At 41.8% G+C, this 22893-nt stretch overlaps 1 protein-coding gene across 3 annotated transcripts in view; it reads left to right on the top strand.

Annotated features, from left to right (window-relative positions):
• Positions 1–22893, top strand: part of SMIM8 (small integral membrane protein 8) — a 34680-nt gene that overhangs the window by 9343 nt on the left and 2444 nt on the right. The window lies entirely within an intron of this gene.

The following is a 22893-nucleotide window of genomic DNA, read 5'->3' as shown; positions in this document are numbered from 1 at the left end:
TTGTGTTATGTAATTCTAGGCTATGTTGCGTTATGTAATGCTAGGCTATGTTGTGTTATGCTATTTTGTGTTATGCTATACTTTGTTGTGTTATGTCGTGTTACGCTATGCTATGTTGTGTTACGCTATGCTATGTTGTGTTACGCTATGCTATGTTATGTTTTGCTATGTTGTGTTATGCTATGTTGTGATATGTTGTGTTATGCTATGTTGTGTTTTGCAATGCTGTGTTATGTTTTGCTATGTTGTATTGTGTTCTGCTATGTTGTGTTCTGCTATGTTGTGTTTTGCAATGCTGTGTTATATTGTGTTATGCTATGTTGTGTTGTGCTATGTTGTGTTGTGCTATGTTGTGTTGTGCTATGTTGTGTTGTGCTATGCTGTGTTGTGTTATGCTATGTTGTGTTATGCTATGCTGTGTTGTGTTCTGTTTTGCTATGTTGTGTTATGCTATGTTGTGTTATGTAATGCTATGTTGTATTATACTGTGTTGTGGTATGTGTTATGCTATGTTGTGTTATATTGTGTTATATTATGCTGTTATATTGTGTTATGCTATGTTGTGTTATGCTGTGTTGAGATATGTAATGCTATGTTGTGTTATTTAGTGTTCTGTTATGCTATGTTATGCTATGTTGTGTTACATTATGCTATGTTGTGTTATGTTGTGGTATCTGCTATGGTGTGTTATGTTACGCTATGCTTTGTTGTGTTATTTAGTGTTATGTTATGCTATGTCGCGTTGTGTTATGTTTTGCTATGTTGTGTTATGTTATGCTATGTTGTGGTATGTTATGCTATGTTGTGTTATGTTTTGCTATGTTCTGTTATATTGTGTTAAGCTATGTTGTGTAATGTAATGCTAGGCTATGTTGTGTTATGTAATGCTGGGTTATGTTGTGTTATGTCGTGTAACGCTATGCTATGTTACGCTAGGCTGTGTTGTGTTATGCTGTGTTGTGTTTTTCTATGTTCTGTTACATTGTGTTATGCTATACTATGTTGTGGTATCTAATGCTATGCTATGTTGTCTTATGTTTTGCTATGTTCTGTTATATTGTGTTATGCTATGTTGTGATATGTAATGCTATGTTGTGTTATGCTATGTTATGTTTTGCTATGTTGTGTTATATTGTGTTATGCTATACTATGTTGTGTTATGTAATGCTGTGCTGTGCTATGCTGTGTTATGTCATGTTACGCTAGGCTATGTTGTGTTATGCTGTGTCATGCTATGTTGTGTTATATTGTGTTATATTATGCTATGTTATTCTGTGCTCTGTTGTGTTATGCAATGTTATGCTAAATTGGGTTATGTTATGTTACGTTATGCTATGTTGTTACGCTATGTTGTGTTATGTTTTGCAATGCTATCTTGTGTAATATTGTGTTATGCTATTTTATTTTATATTGTGTTATGCTATGTTGTTATATTGTGTTATGTTATGCTGTGTTGTGTTATGCTATCTTGTGTTATATTATGTTGTGCTATGCTATGTTGTTATGCTGTGTTGTGTTATGCTATCTTGTGTTATATTATGTTGTGCTATGCTATGTTGTTATGCTGTGTTGTGTTAGTGTTATGTCATGTTACATTATGCTATGTTGTGGTATGCTATGTTGTATTAAGCTGTTTTATATTGTGTTGTGTGATGTGTTGTGTTAAGCTATGCTGTATTGTGTTATATTGTGTCCTGTTATGCTATGTTGTTATTCTATGCTATGTTGTGTTATATTATTATGTTATGTTATTGTATGTCATGTTATGTTATAATGTTATGTTTTGCTATGCTATGTTATGTTGTGTTATGCTATGTAATGTTATGCTATGTTGTGGTACGTGTTATGATATGTTATATTGTGTTATTGTATGCTATGCTGTTATGTTGTGTTTTGCTATGTTGTGTTGTTATGCCATATTGTGTTATGCTTTGTGTTATGCTATGTTGTGTTATATTGCTATGCTATGTTGTGGTATGTTATGCTATGCTGTTTTATATTGTGTTATGTTATGCTATGCCGTGTTGTGTTGTGTTAAGCTTTGCTATGTTGTGTTACGCTATGCTATGTTGTGTTATGTTTTGCTATGTTGTTTTATATTGTGTTATGCTATGTTGTGTTATGTAATGCTAGGCTATGTTGCATTATTTAATGCTAGGCTATGTTGTGTTATGCTATACTATGTTGTTTTATGTAATGCTATGTTGAGTTATGTTGTGTTACGCTATGCTATGTTGTGTTATGGCATACTATGTTTTGTTATGATATTCTATGTTGTGTTATGTTTTTCTATGTTATATAGTGTTATGCTATGTTGTGTTTTGCTATGCTATGCTGTGTTATGTAATGCTATGTTGAGTTATGTTATGTCGTGTTAGCTATGCTATGTTGTGTTATGTTTTGCTATGTTGTGTGATATTGTGTTATGCTATGTTGTGTTATGTAATGCCAGGCTATGTTGTGTTATGTAATGCTAGGCTGTGTTGCGTTATGTAATGCTAGGTTATGTTGTGTTATGTTTTGCTATGTTATGTTGTTACGCTACGCTATGCTATGTTGTGTTTTGTTTTGCTATGTTGTGGTATATTGTGTTATACTATGTTGTGTTCTGTAATGCTAGGCTATGTTGTGTTATGCTATGTTGTGTTTTGCTATGCTGTGTTATGTTTTGCTATGTTGTGTTATGCAATACCATGTTGTGTTATGTAATGCTATGTTGAGTTATGTCGTGTTACGCTATGCTATGTTGTTATGCTATGCTATGTTGTGTTATGTGATATGTTTTGCTATGTTGTGTTATGTAATGCTAGGCTATGTTGCATTATGTAATGCTAGGCTATGTTGTCTTATGCTATGTTGTGTTTTGTTATGCTGTGTTATGTTATGTTCTGTTATGCTATACCATGTTGTGTTATGTTATGTCTTGTTACGCTATGCTATGTTGTGGTATACTATGTTATGCTATGTTGTGTTATGTTATGCTATGTTGTGTTATGTTTTGCTATGTTGTGTTATGTAATTCTAGGCTATGTTGTGTTATGTAATGCTAGGCTATATTGTGTTATGCTATACTTTGTTGTGTTATGCTATACTTTGTTGTGTTATGCTATACTTTGTTATGTTGTGTTACGCTATGCTATGTTGTGTTACGCTATGCAATGTTATGTTTTGCTATGTTGTGTTATGCTATGTTGTGATATGTTGTGATATGTTGTGTTGTGCTATGTTGTGTTTTGCAATGCTGTTATGTTTTGCTATGTTATATTGTGTTATGCTATGTTGTTATATTGTGTTGTGTTATGCTATGCTGTGTTGTGTTATGCTATGCTGTTTTGTGTTCTGTTTTGCTATGTTGTGTTATGTAATGCTATGTTGTTTTATGCTATGGTGTGGTATGTGTTATGTTATGCTATGTTGTGTTATATTGTGTTATACTATGCTGTTATATTGTGTTATGCTGTGTTGTGTTATGCTCTGTTGAGATATGTAATGCTATGTTGTGTTATTTAGTGTTCTGTTATGTTATGTTATGCTATGTTGTGTTATGTTATGCTATGTTGTGTTACATTATGCTATGTTGTGTTATGTTGTGGTATCTGTTATGGTATGCTGTGCTATGGTGTGTTATGTTATGCTATGCTTTGTTGTGTTATTTAGTGGTATGCTACATTGTGTTGTTATGTTATGCTATGCTATGTTGTTACATTATGTTGTCTTATGTTATGCTATGTTGTTTTCTGTTGTGTTATGGTATGCTATGCTGTGGTGTGTTATGTTGCGTTATGCTATGTTATGCTTTGTTGTGTTGTGTTATGCTATGTTTTTTTATATTGTTATTCTATGCTGTGTTGTGGTATGCTATGTTGTGTTATGTTATGCTATGTTGTGTTATGTTATGCTATGTTGTGTTATGTTTTGCTATGTTGTGTTATGTAATGCTAGGCTATGTTGTGTTATGTAAAGCTGGGTTATGTTGTGTTATGTCGTGTTACGCTATATCAATTAATCAATCATTGGATTTATAAAGTGCGCTACGTACCCGTGAGGGTTTCAGGGCGCTGGGGTGGGGGGGGAGAGCTGGTGTTACTGGTCGAAGAGCCAGGTCTTGAGGAGTCTTCTGAAGCTGAGTAGGTCTTGAGTCTGTCGCAGGTTGGTGGGGAGGGTGTTCTAGGTTTTGGCAGCGAGGTATGAGAAGGATCTGCCGCCGGAGGTCTTTCTTCGGATGCGGGGGGCGAGGGCGAGGTTAGTGGAGCGGAGCTGACGGGTGGGGGTGTAGAAGCTGAGTCTGTTGTTTAGGTAGGCTGGTCCAGTGTCGTGCAGCGCTTTGTGAGCGTGGGTAAGAAGCTTGAAAGTGATCCTTTTGTCCACGGGGAGCCAGTGAAGGTTTCTCAGGTGGTGAGAGATGTGGCTGTGGCGAGGTACGTTGAGGATCAGCCGGGCGGAGGCGTTTTGGATACGTTGGAGGCGTAGTAGGTCTTTTGCTGGGATGCCTGTATAGAGTGCGTTGCCATAGTCCAGCCTGCTGCTGACGAGGGCCTGTGTCACAGTTGTTCTTGTGTCTGTTGGGATCCACTTGTAGATTCTGCGGAGCATGCAGAATGTGTTGTAGCAGGAGGGGGAGACTGCGTTGACCTGTTTAGACAAGGTGAGGGAGGAGTCGAGGCTGAAGCCCAGGTTGCGAGCATGGTCGGACGATGTCGGCGGGGTTCCTAGTGCGGTAGGCCACCAGGAGTCGTCCCAGGCGGAGGGGGTGGGTCCGAGGATGAGGACCTCTGTCTTGTCCGAGTTCAGTTTTTCAGACGGCTGTTTCTCATCCATTCGGCGATGGATTTCATTCCCTCGTGGAGGTTGGTTTTGGCGGTGTGGGGGGTCTTTGGTGAGTGAGAGGATGAGCTGGGTGTCGTCGGCGTAGGTGAGAATGTTGAGGTTGTGTTGTTGGGCCATTTGAGTGAGGGGGGCCATGTAGTTGTTAAACAGCGTCGGACTGAGGGATAAGCCTTGGGGGATGCCACAGATGACGTCGGTGGCTTCGGAGCAGAAGGGGGGGAGGTGGACTCTCTGGGTTCTGTCGGAGATGAATGAGACGATCCAGGAGAGGGCTTTACCTTGAATTCTGGTTTTGTGGAGGCGTGATTTTAGGGTGCGGTGGCAGACTGTGTCGAAGGCGGCAGATAGGTCCAGGAGGATGAGGGCTGATGTTTCGCCGTTGTCCATTTGGCGTCTGATGTCATCTGTGGCGGCAAGAAGGGCGATTTCGGTGCTGTGGTTTCGTCTGCAGCCGGACTGGGAGGCGTCTAGGATGCCGTTGTCTTCGAGGTGGCTGGTTAGTTGTTTGTTGACGATTTTTTCAATCACCTTTGCTGGGAAGGGGAGCAGGGATATGGGTCGGAAGTTCTTGAGGTCGTTGGGGTCTGCTTTGGGCTTCTTGAGGAGGGCGCGGATTTCAGCGTGTTTCCATTTTTCAGGGAATGTCACTGTTTCAAAGGAGATGTTGATGACCTTCCGTAGTTGTGGGGGCGATGGTGGAGTCGGCTTTGTTGTATACGTGGTGGAGGCAGGGGTCTGACGGAGATCCTGAGTGGATGGTGTTCATGATCTTGCGTGTCTCTGTGTCGTTCACGTTGGCCCAGGAGGTCAGGTGATTTGCACAGGTGGAGTGTTCGGGGGTGGGGTCTGGCGTGGGAGTGGCGTCAAAGCTGTCGTGGATGTCGGTGATCTTCCGGTGGAAGAAGGTGGACAGTGCGTTGCAGAGTTCTTGGGATGGAGGGATGTCGTTGATGTTGGCGCTGGGGTTAGAGAGTTCTTTCACGATGCTGAATGCACGATAATATGTTGTGTTTCGCTACGCTGTGTTGTGTTATGCTATGTTGTGTTGTGGTTTTCTATGCTGTGTTACATTGTGTTATGCTATACTATGTTGTGGTGTATAATGCTATGCTATGTTGTGTTATGCTATGCTATGTTGTGTTATGTTTTGCTATGTTCTGTTATGCTATGCTGTTATGTTTTTCTATGTTATGTTGTGTGATGCTATACTATGTTGTGTTATGTAATGCTATGCTATGCTGTGTTATGTCATTTTACGCTAGGCTCTGTTATGTTATGCTATGCTGTGTTGTGTTATGCTGTGTTGTATTATTCTGTGTTGTGCTATGTTGTGTTATGTTTTTCTATGTTGTGTTATATTGTGTTATGCTGTGTTGAGTTATGTAATGCTATGCTATGTTGTGTTATTTAGTGTTATGTTATATTGTGTTGTTATGCTATGCTATGTTGTTACATTATTTTATGTTGTGTTATGTCTTATGTTATGCTATGTTTTATATTGTGTTATGGTATGCTATGCTGTGGTGTGTTATGTTGTGTTATGCTATGCTTTGTTGTGTTATTTAGTGTTATGTTATGCTATGTTGTGTTACCTTATGCTGTGTTGTTATGTTATGCTATGTTGTGTTACGTTATGATATGTTGTGTTGTTATGCTATGTTGTGTTATGTTTTGCTATGCTGCGTTGTGTTATGTTGTGTTACGCTATGTTGTGTCATATTATTCTGTGTTGTGGTATGCTATGCTATGTTGTGTTATGCGATGTTGTGCTATATTGTTATGCTATCTTGTGTTATGTTATGCTATGCTGTGTTATTTTATGTTCTGCTATTCTGTTATATTTCTGTTATGATATGTTGTGTTATATTATGTTATGCTATGTTGTGTTAAATTGTGTTATGCTCTGCTGTGTTATATTGTATTATATTATGCTATGTTATGTTGTGTTATACTATGCTAAGTTGTGTTGTTATGCAATATGTTATATTATGCTATGTTGTGTTAGTTTATGTTCTGCTATGCTGTTATATCGTGTTATGCTATGTTGTGTTAAATTGTGTTATGTTATGCTATGTTGTGTTGGGCTATGTAGTGTTATGCTATGCTGTGTTGTTATGCTATGTTGTGGTATATTGTGTTGTTTTATAGTGTTTTGTGTTATATTGTGTTTAGCTATGTTGTGTTATGGTATGCTATGCAATATTGTGTTATATTGTTTTATGCTATGCTTTGTGTCAACTGAAGGGGCGGGAAACTCAATCCGCCAAGCTAGGACGGAATAAACACCAGGCAGCCGGCCTTTTTTTTATTTTTTTATTTTGTGAACCTCTAAAACATGCTCAAGGCCCCCCCGAAGGGTGGTAAACAAGGGGTGCGGCAGCATAAAAAATATACAGAATAAAGAGGCTTATCTTATTTTCAGGAAGGTGGGTGGAAAGTTATAAATGCATTGTATTCCGACAGAATATTCTGAATAAACAGCATACAACGAGTTCAAGCTGTTGTGCCTGTTTGCGCTGTGAGCGCCTTGGCCGCCATGCAGCACAAAGGGGAGAGACAAAAGAAAAGAAATAGTCTGCCCACTCTGAAGTATATCGGCAATCGTGCAATTATCCATGGAACAGGGGCAGTCTGCAAGGTGTGACAAAACCAGCCTTAAGGCGGGTCACACGTAAACCATTTACCAGTGACATCAAGTGAATTCTGAAAGGCAAGCCCACGAATGAGCGAAAGTGATGGGCATTAGGTGGGCGTGGTTAAAAACACACAATACACAACAGGTCAAAGCGCTTGTGCGCTCAACCTAAAAAGGTAGATGAAGCTGTCGCCAGTCTCCTGGGATGTTTTTACATCTCTTAATGGACATCGAAAAACTGGAAATCCACGGTATGCAGTGGTTTCCAGTTTGCCTTGCTTGCCACTCTGTGATTTCAGCTTGTGAGTGTGACCTTGTGAAGGGAGCTGAAATCGTATGACACCATGTGAGTTGGCAGGTCTACACTACATCTCAGTTCTAGGTTTCCCATTATAAGCAGGGGCACTGGAAACATCCAGCAGAGGATGACCAAATTATGTGGCCGAGTTGGCAAACTTATACTCACACAAAGGTAAATTATGTTTTGTTATGCGGTCTATTTTGTGGAAATATGACCTCTTTATTTTGGAATTTTTACACATGGTAACATAATCTGAGCAAAGGTTTTTCCTAATAAGCACCACTTTGACATACACATACAGAAATAAGCAACATAAAGTTGGCCCGTCAACCTTTGTAAAGGGCTTGTCACTAAGCACCAGCACATGTTGCTGCATTTTCTCTAACTTTTAATCTGTTTGAGCTACAAACAAAAATGTTTTATACTGAAACCTGCATATTATGTATTAGTGATGAATTATGTGGCAACTTCATAATCATGCATAGATTATGCAGAAATCAACACAGTCACAAACTTGCATAATTCCAGTAGCACTGACTGAGGGAATGCATGGCTCATGCCCACTGCACAGTGCGCAGTGGTTTTAAGTATGAACCATGAAGTACTGTGCTTGCACTGAGAACTACTGTAGCTGTGCAAGAAACCGGTTCTCAGGCATCATCTGCTCAAGTAACCACACATTTGCCATACATTCACGGAGTCAAAATTATTGGGAAGAGGTGTTCTACATCTCCTCACGCTCAAAACGGGAATGGTGTATATAACTGCACGCCATGTACATAATGTATGGTGATAAGGTCTAGTATTAATATCAGTAGACTGACACGAGGTGAGATTTCAGAAATACCACAGTAGAATATTTCACCAAACACAACGAGCCATCATAATGGGTGTGGATTGCCTTCTGGAGCACAACGCAAACCAATGTAAGTTTTCATTTAAAAAAACAAAATTAACCATACATTCATTAGTCTCCACAAAGCAGGGAACTATTGCAGAAGGGCACCATTTCAGGTAGACACCAGATATCCAGTCCAGGTTTTTCAAACAAAACATCAGTGCATCCTGTGACTTGTAGCCTTTATTTCATTCAACTCGACTAACGTCTCATAATGTAATAAAAATGGCTGGGTGAATGGTATTCTTATGATACAAAGCAATATAGCAAATCTTACCAAAGCTGCACATTGTAAAGCCTCCAACATATCAACGCTTTTATAAAGGGTATACAATTACATTTCATATATGACATGACAACAAACACATCAGTGGTCGTTCTACATGGAGCATCACCGATGACTGCGTCTTTTGTTATCCATCCCACCAAAGCAGGAACATACCATGTTCAGAACATTCAGGGTTCACCAAATCCATGCATTAGAGGAAGCAAACACAGATGGGACGTACTGAGTTAAAATGCAAAAAATGCAATATTGTCAGGTAATGATATCAAGAGACGCATCTCTGTGATTTGTGGCAGAAAATTCCTGCGATGTATTACCAAGGAGGAAGTGGTTCATTCTGACACAGACAGTGAGCAGAACTGGAAGCCATTCCAGAATACAAAAAGCACAGTGATTACAGCTATAAGGGGACACAAATTCAGAAGGGAAACAAAAAAAGATTTCAGAGAAGTCGATCATTGACTTTTGTTGTAGCTGTTAAGACCTCCGAGTATGTGCCATGCTGCAATATGCCATGCAGATGGTGTCTTGATTCAACAGGGCCGATCATCTAAATATTTGTGTGTTTTTCATGCACATAAATGAGGTAGCTGCAGTGCTCATGTTTAAATGGAGGTTTTATGTTCACTGTAAAGATCTCCAACAGTACAGATGTTAAATGTCAATAGGATAGGAGACTGAGAAAAATAGTCACATATATCTTGGTATAAGAATTTCAAAGTAACACCACAGTAACTCGCTTATACTGGGATACAACTGTTCGCATATGGAAGTTTTTTCATGGCGGCCTCTTTAAAATCAAAAGACTATGTAGTTACATGTTTCAAACCACAGACCACAGGCAAGCAAGACATGAGAAGTGTGTGTATGTTAACAGAATGAAAAGTCTTGCAAGCATTTTTGATTCGCATTTCAACAAAACTCTAATATTGTTAACAGAGCAGCCCGAGAAGATTTATGGCCTCAGTAAAGGAGATAAGCAGTGCCTTGTGTGCAATGACATGAGTGCTGGCAGGGAGGAGCCTTAGAGAGAGAGAGAGACTTTCTTCGATGTGAGGGCATATTATGTTTGTTTAGTAAAATAAGCTTATTTTAGGAGCCGGGTAAAGGAGGACAGCACTGGAATAAAGCCAAAACAAGCAATATGGGAGGAGGTGGGAGGAATAGAATGTTGCAATAAAATGCAGGCATCTCCCAGCCTAAAACACACATAGTGAAAGGGGACCACCAAAGACATGTAAAAAAATAGTCAGTCACAGAAACAGATGAAGAAACCAAAGTGGAACAATACAGTAGTTGGCCCCGGCTCTGAACCAGAGGGAGAAAAAGGCAGAACTGACCACTCGGGAGCAAGAATTTTTAAAGGACACTGCAGCCAACAAATGAAATTTCTTGAACCCACAGTAGAAGTATACTTAAGTATACACCAGGTTGAACGCTTACATTCAATCTAATAAGGTAATCAGTGAGGTAGCTCTAGTTTACAATTTACATTTCACTTCTTTTCTCTTGGAGTATTTTCTTATTCAAGGATGCTATTTTTTGTAGTCTTTTTCATGCAGCATACAGGGACACCTTAAGGATTTTGGGGATCCTGGGCCAAATGTATTTTGGGGGACCCTACTCGGAACAGCTTTGAATTTATTATCCATTTTCAGCTCTTTCATTTTTTGCTAGGTCACAGACAGTTCACTTGCACCGTTGTCCACATTATTAATGTTGTTACATCTAATATTCAGGGACAGTAATGTGATTTCAGTATTGTAACACAGCAGCAGCTCACCAATATTCCTGCAAATAATCTCTGTGGCACCCTCCCATTTCTTAAATGTGACCTTTTTTTGGCTGTTGCATGAAACAAACACATTTTTCTGCAAATTGTCTGTAATATTTTCTCACACATCATCCACATTATAAATAAATTAAACGAAAACGTTATTTAAATCAATCTGTTTAAGAATGATTCAAGGTCATCAGGACAAGACGCTCTGCAGAACAGAAAGAACAGGCTGGGGCCCTGGTCCAGAGCCCACTTTTAAAATGTCTCATGCATCATATTAATTTTGTATTGTGTCTACTGTGAACTGGGTCATCTGTAGGTGTGGAAGCTCATGTTATGGATGTGTGCTTAAACCTTGCCACGACTGAGAGCTCTGGAGCTGTAAGGCTGAAGGCAGTGCAAGGTTCGTAAAGGTGTTCATCCCATCCTTGGCCCCTCTGTAGAGTGCATACAGAAATCAAAATGTAAATTTGAGTGTATCGGAAGGAGGTACAAACCTGTTGAAATATTGACAACATAAAAGCAAAAGAAAATGAACTGCTCATAGTTAGTGTGTGTGGGGAAGGTGAAGTGAAGGACATGCAAGGAAGTACACGCATGTGGAGAGAGTGAAAAGAGATACGGACGGGGAAAGAGATGAGTTGTTAAATATGCAGATGGAGGAGATAAGAAAGATGTGGGGAGAAAAATTGTATAATTGTTTTACAGAGGTTGTAGAGGTGAGAGATATTAAGGGGGAACAAGCGTGATTGTGGCACTCTGAAGGCCACTAGGCGTTCCACAGACCTCGAATGTTTAATTCACAATGACATATATTTTCAGAATTTAAATATTTTAAATTATTTTTTATCACAATAATATTACTGCTGCTCATTTATCTGGTACTGATGACAAGCACTAGCAAAGCCAATAGGTATAGATGCTTTTAGGTGCTCACTCTTTATTATGTGATGTGTCTAAAAGAATAACCCAAAACTCACAGAGAGAACCCTTGGTGTTAATTTGGTGGAACACTGTGTGAAGCACAGGATATTAGTTTACTTGCTTTAAGCACCAACCTCGATTTCATAGGACACCACGCTAGGAAAGGATTCACAGTGCTTCTTTGGCCACACTTACCCTTTCTAATCACTCATAAAGTCCTGATTTTTCCAGGAGACACATGAATGTGCATTGGTGCTGGGGAATCTGTAGGAACTGCTACTTACTCTATGATAGCCTGTCTATCTGTGTCGTACCGTGATTACTGAAATCTACACTTGGCCTGTTTCCTTTTTGTCACGTAAGGTGAATGTGAGTGACTCTTGATTTTTGCTTAATTAACAGATATCTGTGTTTTGCTGTTACAATGCATTGTAAAATCAATAATAATAAAAATGTTCTGATTGTTTTACACCTCTAATTACCAGCCTACATCATAATTTTCTATTATGGTGGTCCCAAGAAATATAAGTGTAAAGAATTTCCAGGTGTTCCACTGCATGCACACAATGCTCATTTTGAACATTCTAGCATGCACTCCATTTTTCTGATGGCATAGTCTTGCTACCAAAATACTCAGCAACGGGGAACCTGTCATTCTTAGTGCCAGGATATGGCTGTCATGTACAGGGCTCGACTTAACTGTGACTGGGGTTCCTCTGAACAGATTGCTTTTGTTTGTTGGATGTTCGTATTTTGGCTGCTACCATGCCTGCTAGCTTTTTAACAATAATGGACAATTTCACATAACCTGTGCTCTTCACTACCTCAAATGACTCCTAATTGAAGCCTGTAACTGAGGAGTGCATGGCTTAAAACTCAAATCACCCATATATCTTAGTCGAACCCTGTCTTCATCTTACTGCTTCTCTACAAACATGTGATACAAAGTTACAAGATCACTCTCCACTTTTGTATTCAAGAAGATCAGTCTTCATAAATAATGCTCCTTCTTTTCTCATTTTCAAATACTCCTTACAGAACCTGGAAATCACTGCCATTTGACTGTATAACCTATTGCCTTTTGCCCACTGTTTTTGCTTTCATGCTGTTTTTCTCCATTTCTTTCAGCACATGCCCACTCTCACCGCACTATTTGTTCTTTTTCCTGTTGCTAGTGTATTTCATGTCTATGTAGCCAATCTGTACTGTATATAACTATTATTATTAGAGCTGCAACAACATTACTTACATATAAACTGTTACAAATGTATTTTATGTTGTGAAAATTGCATTGTACAGAACTCTAAAATCCGGCTGTGTTGGTTTTGCACAATATATGACAAATTAATTACTGAAAAAATACTCTGTTTTTCTTATATCTAGAGATTTTTTTAATACTGAGCCGTTATAATGTTTGTTTCCAAAGTAGTGTTATCACCAGCAGGAGTAGTTGGTCATTGTTATAGCTGAGAAGAGAAGTCGAACAAAATGTTCATTTACACCATTAAATGTGCAGTTGATTGTGAAATAAATCATTGGTAGATGTGTACACTTCCTAATTTTGTGGAAGCACAGCAATAAACTCGGAAGCATGTGTTTTAGAATGTTACATGTTGAAAGGTGGTTTATTAGTAGGGATTGGTAGGTACCCATCACTAGTAAAAAGGCCACAATCACAATATAAAGTCCATTCAAGGTCTCAATAAATGAATCCCTTGCTCAACTGTGGGTAGTGGGCAACGAGCAGACAGGCTTAACTTAGGAGACAAGTGTATAAAGCATTTAAAAACACAAATAGACTAAATAAGTAAGACACAACACAAAATACAAATCCAATACCAATTTATAAAAATAGGAAATATTTTTATGAGTAAAATGACACCAAAAACAACAAAAATCCAATGTAGGGAACTGGAGATATGAATTTTTAAAGAATAAATCAAAAAATTTACTTTCTAGTGCTTAAAAGCCAATAGCTCCAACCGGGGACATCTGGTCGTGCTTGACCAGGACTAAGTGAAAGTTTGAGGTCAACCTCGATGAAGCCCAACTCAGATACCCTGAGCAGGAAGCCTCGGTCAAAGTTTTACCTTCAGCCTCAGTCGTGGGACTTAGCTGTTTTTCTGGAGCTTTTTCAAACGTCGGATGAGGCTTCTTGTCAGGCCAGGTTGTGAGTCATGACGACGGCTTGATCCAGTGCAATGCTTCGGTCAACTCCAAGGGCTTGATCAGGCGTAATGTTTCGGTCAACTCCTGCAAGTCTCGTCAATGATAAAAATCGCTGGAGCTTCAGCAGAGTAAACCTGGATTTCAGGGAGGTCTACGGTTCGATGTCGGCAGTTTTACTCTGATTGGCGGGTCGGTCACCTTTATAAAGGTGTTTTTTGTTTTCTTTTACAACAGATTCTCCAATCTTCTCTAAACTTCTGGATCTTCTTCCAGAAGTTCTCCTTTGGGTCTCCAAGGGTCTACAACACAAGTCCAAGGGTCTAGAAGCTCTGAAATGGTCTTTGGGATGTTGGGACTATGTTTCCCAGAATGGACCTGGCCAGTTCCTTTAAAGGCTACTAGAAGCTGTCCAGCTGGGTTCTTCTTGATGGAAATGGTGCAGGTGGAGTTCTGTTAAACTGTTGCTTTCAGAGAGTCCACTCCTTTGCTTCGTAAAGCAAGACAAAGTCCTTAGAGCTGTAGTTCCTCGGTTTGCAGCAGGTGCAGTCATCCAGAGTGCAGTCCTTTGGGGTGCAGACCAGGGTTCCAGAAGGACAGTCCTTCTTCTCCCTGTAGTTTCAGGCAGGGATCTGAGTTGCTGGGCAACTCTTGCTGGGAAGATGTTCCTGGGCGAAAAGCAGGGGGGCACCACTGAGCAATGAGAGGCGTAGGGTGACACCCAGAAGTATGACAGCTTCCTCCAAAGTGTGTCTTTTTCTTCTCCCAGAAAGCACTATTCCGGGTGTCTCCAACGAGTGTCTCGTGAGCCACTAGTAGCTTTCGAGCTACCCATAAGTGGCTCTCCTGTGTGCAGCCCAGCCTACAAAAACTGAAAAGTGTATATTTAAAATGAACATGTAAACTTGTCTGATGTGATTATTATTAACATTCTAATAATATTCATAGCTCTGGATGATTTTCATTGAACATAAGTAGCTTTTACTACAGAAAAGGTTTGGGACCCCTGCTGACTATTCTTTCAAAATCCAAAATGTAGAAACTCTCTCCTGAAGGTTAAGATCTGACTAAGCCACCCCACTGGTGTGGCTAAGTTTCCTTAACACTCCCCTTCCAGCCCCTCTGCTAATTGAACTACTGGGGCTCCATTTGGCTTGGGTGGCAGGAAGTGGGGGTGAGCCTGTGCCCTGTCCTGTCATTCCCTCTTTGAAGACCTATTATTTGTCTCATCAAAAAAGCACGTTCTATAACTTCTTTTCTGAGATAGTTATAATAAATCTAACAGTGGCAAATTGTTCGGTTTAATCTAACTTTTGTTTTAAGTCTTTGAATGATATTTTTAGCCCAGTCCTATCAATAGTTTACTTTAATAAAGTATTCCCATGTTAGCCTATGGGGCTGATGTCCTACAATGGTGAATACAAAATTGGAAGTTTTTCCCTCACCAGGGCATATAAAACATATTTCGTAGCATTCCTGCTTATAGCTCTTGAAGTTTGTTTGGAGCCAAAGCCTCTTTTGTGTACATAAAGCTTTAAAAACTATGTAAAATGTTGTGCATGCAGGGATGTTGCTGTCATTTATATGTATCATTGTATCAACATCGACTTTTATTGCTGACAGTTACATTTGAAGCAGACAATGTAGCATATTAAAATCCCAACGTTGTTAAATGTAGATGAAATCCTGAGGATTTCCATTTTAAAGGTAGCAGACAATAGATTATTTTAGGTACAAAGCTCTATGCGTGAAAAGACGATTCAATTTACAAAGTCTGGTCTGGAAGCGTCAGTTAATATTTGTAGGAGGCTGGCCTGGTTTATAGTGGGTACCTGATGGTACGTACACCTTGTGCCAGGCCCAGTTATCCCTTATTAGTAGATTAGTAGTGTTCTAGCAGTTTAGGGTGATAGAGGTAGCTATAGCGGAGCAGCTTAGGCTGAACTAGGAGACATGCAAAGCTCCTACTATACCACTTACATCATATAGCACTATATCATAAGAATCACAATACTCAGAGTTACTAAAAATTAAGGTACTTTATTTTAGTGACAATGTGCCAAAAATATCTCAGAGGATATACTTCCTTAGGAGGTAAGTAAAATACAGAAAATATACACACAAACCAAAATCAGGTAAGTAAACAGTTAGAAAAGTAGTGCAAACACTGTAGAATACAATAGGATGCAACAGGCCTAGGGGCAACACAAACCATATACTAAGAAAGTGGAATGCGAACAACTTAGGGACCCCAGGCCTAGTGTAATGTGTAGAGGGTCGCTGGGACTGTAAGAAAACTCTAAGGGTGTCCAAGATACCCCACCCCAAGACCCTGAAAAGTAGGAGTAAAGTGACCCTACATCCCCAGAAACATACTAAAGTCGTGATAGGAGATTCTACAAAGACCACAACTGACTGCAAAGCACTGAAGACGGATTCCTGGACCTGAGGACCTGCAAAGGAAGGGGACCAAGTCCAAGAGTCACGAAAGTGTCCGGGGGGGGCAGGAGCCCATTAAACCCCAGATGAAGGTGCAAAATGGCTGCCTCCGGGTGGAAGAAGCTGAAGATTCTGCAACAACAGAAGATGCCAGGAACTTCTCCTTTTCACAGAAGATGTCCCACGGCGTGCTGGAGGATGCAGAGTTGTTTCCACGCAGAAAGACCGCAAACAAGCCATCGCTAGGTGAAAAGGTTGCGGTTGAAGAAAATGGGTGCTGCCCGGGCCCAGGAAGGACCAGGAGGTCGCCACTTGGAAGAGGAGACAGAGGGGGCACTCAGCAACACAGAGAGCCCTTGCAGAAGCAGGCAGCACCCGCAGAAGTACTTAAACACGGGTTCAAGAAAACTGAGCACGTCGGTCATCTCAACACTACAAAGGAGGGTCCCACGAAGCCGGTGGTCAACTTAGCGGGTTGAGCAATGCAGGATGGAGTGCTGGGGACCTGGGCTGTGCTGTGCACAAAGGATTCCTTGCAAAAGTGCACAGAAGCCCTAGCAGCTGCAGTTCACGCAGTACACAGGATTACTGTCTGGTGTGGGGAGGCAAGGACTTACCTCCACCAAATTTGGACAGATGGACCACTGGACTGTCAAGGTCACTTGTATCCAGCTCCTGTGTTCCAGGGACCACGCTTGTCACGATGAGAGGGGACCCAAAGGACTAGTGAAGCAGAAGTTTGGTGCCTGCAGTAGCAGGGGGAAGATTCCATCGACCCACAGGAGATTTCTTCTTGGCTTCCAGTGCAGGGTGAAGACAGACAGCGCCCAGTGCTTGCACCACCAGGAAACAGTCAAGAAAGCCGGCAGGATTAGGCGCTACAATGTCGCTGGTAGTCTTCTTGCTACTTTGTTGCAGTTTTGCAGGCGTCCTGGAGCAGTCAGCGGTCAATGCTTGGCAGAAGTCGAAGAGGGAGATGCAGAGGAACTCTGGTGAGTTCTTTCATTCGTTATCTGAGGAAAAGCCCACAGGAGAGACTCTAAATAGCCCTCAGAGGAGGATTGGCCACCCAGTCAGGTAACCACATATCAGGAGGGGTCTCTGACGTCACCTGCTGGCACTGGCCACTCGAGGCCTCCATTGTACCCTCACACCTCTGGATTCAAGATGACAGAGGTCTGGGACACACTGGAGGAGCTCTGGGCACCACCCGTGGGGTGGTAATGGACAGGGGAGTGGTCACTCCCCTTTCCTTTGTCCAGTTTCGCGCCAGAGCAGGGCTGGGGGGTTCCCTGAACCGGTGTAGACTGGTTTATGCAAGGAGGGCACCATTTGTGCCCTTCAAAGCATTTCCAGAGGCCAGGAGAGGCTACTCCTCTCAGGCCCTTAACATCTATTTCCAAAGGAAGAGGGTGTAACACCCTCTCTCAGAGGAAATCTTTTGTTCTGCCTTCCTGGGACTGGGCTGCCCAGACCCCAGGAGGGCAGAGGCTTGTCTGTGGGTTGGCAGCAGCGGTAGCTGCACTGAAAACCCCAGAGAACTGGTTTGGCAGTACCCGGGGTCCATGCTAGAGCCCCGGAGGATGCATGGGATTGGCACCCCAATACCAGATTTGGCATGGGGAGGACAATTCCATGATCTTAGACATGTTACATGGCCATATTCGGGGTTACCATTGTGAAGCTGCATATAGGTATTAACCTATATGTAGTGCATACATGTAATGGTGTCCCCGCACTCACAAAGGCCTGGGAAATTGCCCTGAACTATGTGGGGGCACCTTGGCTAGTGCAAGGGTGCCCTCACACTTAGTAACTTTGCACCTAACCTTCACCAAGTGAGGGTTAGACAGATAGGTGACCCATAAGTTATTTAAGTGCAGTGAAAAATGTCTGCGGAATAACGTGGACGTTATTTCACTCAGGCTGCAGTGGCAGTTCTGTGTAATATTGGTCTGAGCTCCCTCTGGGTGGCAAAAGAAATGCTGCAGCCCATAGGGATCTCCTGGAGCCCTAATACCCTGGGTACCGAGGTACCATATACCAGGGAATTATAAGGGTGTTCCAGTGTGCAAATTAGAATTGGTAAAAATGGTCACTCGCCTGCAGTGACAATTTTAAAGGCAGAGAAAGCATAAGTACTGAGGTTCTGATTAGCAGAGCCTCAGTGACACAGTTAGGCACTACCCAGGGAACACACACTCAGGCCACAAATAAGAGCACTGGGGTCCTGGCTAGCAGGGTCCCAGTGAAACATATAAAACACACTGACAAATAGGGTTTTCACTGTGAGCACTGGGGTCCTGCCTAGCGGGATCCCAGTGAGACAGTAAAAACACCCTGACATATACTCACAAACAGGCCAAAAGTGGGGGTAACAATGCTAGAAAGAGGCTACCTTCCTACAAAATTACTGTGCAAAACCAAGACTACAGTAAAATGTAACTTAATGGGGGGGTACACAAATGTATTCATAGTTTTTGTAGCGCTTATACAAGCAAAAAATTATTCAATTCACTGTGAGAAAGTATGATGGAGGAATAATGAATTCAGGCTAATTAAGACCTGACAGCCTTGTGTGTTTATTTTGCCTGGAAGTTCACAATACTTTCTCATGTGGAATTTCAGCCATAGTGTGTCTAAGCCCTTAAGGTGAGAGAGACGCTTCAATGCCAGTGGTGGACTTCAGACCACTCTTGAGTCACTCAATATCCACTCACCAACTCATGATTCCTGTTTGACTCCAAAAGTGACAATATACATTTACTTTCTAAAGGAAACCAGTCACTATGATACATGCCCGAAAAGAAGGCACTTCCTTGATTGATAAAGAGTCATACAGATTTCAAAATGTTTTACCTTTCTTCAAGTGATAAATTAAACAAAATTATTTTATTTTGGACATTTTTTTAGCATGGATCAGGCAAAAACACACACTGGAAGGCATTGGCAAACTGAAACAAGCAATAATATTTTAAGTATATTATATTTAATGTTAAGTAAATGGTGAAACATTTAGGCAAAAAGATTTGTAGTATTTTAATATAGGTCAGGAAATCAGGAATGGATCAAATCACCAGAGGGCAGCACGTTCCTCAAAGAGATATGCACACCAGAAGAAGAGTGAGTGAGTTCCCTACTTTTGGAACCTGTGAATTCTGAAAGATGTCTGGATGACATCATCGATTATCACTTTGCAAGCAAGATTTGAGAGTGAATAAAATGAATAATATCATAATCTAGGCACTTCATCTAGAAGAACGAAAGGCCTCAGCAAAGCATCTGAGCAGCTTTCATCTACCTACAAAATGTAAAACCAATTTTACTGGGTAAAAGATCATTAGGGAACCATTAGAAACACTTCTCCAGTGCCCAGCTTCGTCAAAATTACACTTCGACTATGGTTGTAAATTAACTGTAAACCCCCTTAATTATTCAGGCCCTAATTACGAGTATGGCAGTCCTGGGACCACCAAACTCGCAGCGGCGGTCAGACTGTCACATTATGACCGTGGTGGTTCAGCTATGTTTGGACTGCCAGCACCACCACTTTTCGGCCGCCGGACATCCTGGCGGTGCTGGCAGTGCTGGCAGTCCCAATCCATCAGGGCACCACTTAATGCAGTGCTGCCCTGGGGATTACGACCCCTCACCCTGCCGGCGTTTATATGGCAGTTTCATGGCCATGTAAAGGCTAGCGGAGACGGGGTGCCGGAAGTCCCAGGGGGCCATTAGCACTGCCCATGGGCAGTGCGGGGGCCCCCCTGGCCAAACCTGTTGCACAAAAAAGCAGACAGTGATTTGCACGACGGGTGCTGGTGCACCCAACTCACAACAGCATGGTTGCCGGCCGTATTACAAGCCGGCGTCAATGTTGTTTTGCGTTTCCCGCTGGGCCAGCAGGAACTCATAATAGTGCCGGCGGGAAGGAGACGGCACTGGTGGTCTCCTGATTGCAGGAGTTTGGCAGGCGGCCTTTTCCACCACCCAAACTTTTATGAGGCTCTCAGTTTTCAAAACTGGTGTTGGTACCCCACTGTACATAGTCGGTCAACTTTTAAATCAATTGAACGTGTAAATTACACTAGAAAACTATCTGGCCTGGCAGTTAAGGCTGGACTGCTCCGATGGGGAACAGGGTCAGGACTGATTTGCATAAGGCTGGGTCCAAACTGTGGTGGCATGGTGAGCAAATGAATTGATGGATTAAACCCAGATCTGTGACTGGGGATGAATGTTTGATTGGTTCTGCATTCCATCTAACATTTGTGTTTGTTTACTTTTATAAAGTGATCATTTTCTTGCGTAACCATTCTGTGCATCTGCCTGTCTGCTGAATATAAGACTGGGTCAGGACGATAGTTGGGCTGTTTGTGTATTAACTCTAGACTGTCATAGAAAGGTAGCTGAGTTGTGCCCTGCATATCCTGATGGCCTATCACCAGGATGAAGAGTCTTCCTGAGCTAGAGGTAGGAAAAGCTGACACTTGCACAAGATTAAAGCTGTGCCTGTCCTCCCACAAAGCAGCCCCCAACCCCCTGGAGTGTGTCTGGGGCTAGGGCAGGTAAAGGCAGGGTCTTCTCCACTACAAAGGCTCCTCTTTGAAGTTTGCCTACTTCAAAGACAGAAATGGGTAATGCTGGACCTCTAACACCACATAGTTAGAATCCTTCTGGACTGAGGACATTCTGCCAGGAAGAAGAGCTGGATGCTGTAGGAGGGACTGCCACTCTGCCTGTTGTTTTGCTGTGCTGGTCTGCTGCTTGTTGCTTCTGTCCTAGGAGTGAATGGGCTGTACTTTGCTTTCTACATCCTGCTTCTGAAGGTTCTCCAAGGACTTGGACTGAGTGTGCCTCCTGTTAAGAAGGCTCAGGGAATGCAAAGACTTAATCTGCCAGCACCTGGGCTCTCTTGCTGAGAGTCCTGGCTTGCAGAGGGGTGCCAAATCCAGTTCCTGGGCTCTTGGGAGTGATTTCTGGTGCAACCAAGAAAATACCAAGCACATAGACTCCAGAGCGACTTCAGAACCGGCACCGCTACCTGCACTGGATCTGTGGTCTCCTCTGAGTGCAATGTCCGATGCCGCTGGCCTGACGCGGGCGGTCCACTCCCAAACTCCCACCACAGAGTGAGTCCCCAGTGCCTCGTCACTCATTCCTTGACACCCAACTTCGACTCTGCTGCAGCACCTGTGGCCCGTGGTATGATCGCAACACTGCAATGTCGATGCCTCGCATCTTGATCTGCTGAATTCATCGACCCTGCTGGGTTGTAAGGAACCGACGCCTCGCCACCAACACCACCTCACCTCCTCTGCATCTATAAGGAACCAGCGCCTCACCTCCCCTGCCTAGCAGTGAAGAACCAACATCTCACCTCACCAATAGCAATACGGAACTGTTGCTGCACTGGCTTCAGGGACGCCTCCTCTCCTAGACTCCGTGCAACGTCTTTGTTTCCTCATCGTTATCCAAGGTACTGTACCTGGGGTCTATGAGATTTCATGACTGACCCGCACTGCCTCACAAGTGGTGTCAGACTATTGGGAACGTCTCCATCAAGATGCTGTTATAGCCTAAGTTGGAGCTATTGTGTTTCTAAGCACTATACTAAGATGTAATCTTTGAAAATTCATATATTCAATTGTTTATATTGAATTTTTGTCATGTAGGTCTTGTTTTACTCAGATAAATATTGGTTATTTTTCCAAAAGTGGTGTGGAGTACTTTTGTAGTGTTTTCACTGTGTTACTGTGTGTGTGTACAAATACTTTACACATTGTCTCTGAGATAAGCCTCACTGCTCGCTCGTGCCAAGCTACTCAGAGGGTGAACAGGGGTTATCTTAGCTGTGTGGCTCCCTTACCCTGACTAGAGTGAAGGCCCCTACTTGGACATGGTGCAAACTCTTCTTACTAGAGACCCCCTTTCTAACACTGTCCTTTATTGTTCCAGTAGTGCCATGAGACCTCTATTGGAGCTTAAGAACTCTACCCCAGTCATTGCCAATAGAATCTTAAAAGTCATCCCTTTATTGAAAGACAGGGGTTACTAATTTTGATGAATTGTATATTTAAATTGAGGTGCTCACTCACAAATTTTCAAACTGGAGATCAACTGATTGTGGTGTTTAAAAACTCCTGCATGTTTTTGGCATAATATCACCAACAAGGAAACTTTTCTTTGAAATCATTGTGTCCCACCCACCCTCACGAAACACAGCTAGTGCATTACAAGTACAAGTCTCCAGAGAGACAGGGTTCCATTTTGAAATATTTCTCAAGTCTATAGCCAACAATTTGCAGGTGGGCTGTTAGGAAAGAAATCTATCTTCAGGTGCATATGCATAAAAATAAATTTATTCTCTAACCCAATTAGCTGAAGGGAATAGGAGAGGATTTCAGTTCACACCATAGGACCCAATCAAAAGGTTTGAACTGGCTGAAAAGGAAGATAGTTATTGGAATCACAAGACGTGATGCTGTCTTGATTTCATTATATTGAACATCCACTTGCATTATAGTGAGGGTAAAAAGTACAGAGGATATGCCGCTATAAAGAAAAACCATCCACTCATCCTCACAATTGGTCATATTGGAAACAAAGGTAGTTCAGTTTGACACATGCTCATGTACTT

The sequence above is a fragment of the Pleurodeles waltl genome, chromosome 5 (genome assembly GCF_031143425.1).
Source record: "Pleurodeles waltl isolate 20211129_DDA chromosome 5, aPleWal1.hap1.20221129, whole genome shotgun sequence".
NCBI classification, from domain to species: domain Eukaryota; kingdom Metazoa; phylum Chordata; class Amphibia; order Caudata; family Salamandridae; genus Pleurodeles; species Pleurodeles waltl.
Note: the sequence above shows the minus strand (reverse complement) of the source record. Positions and strands in the feature narration are given on the sequence as shown.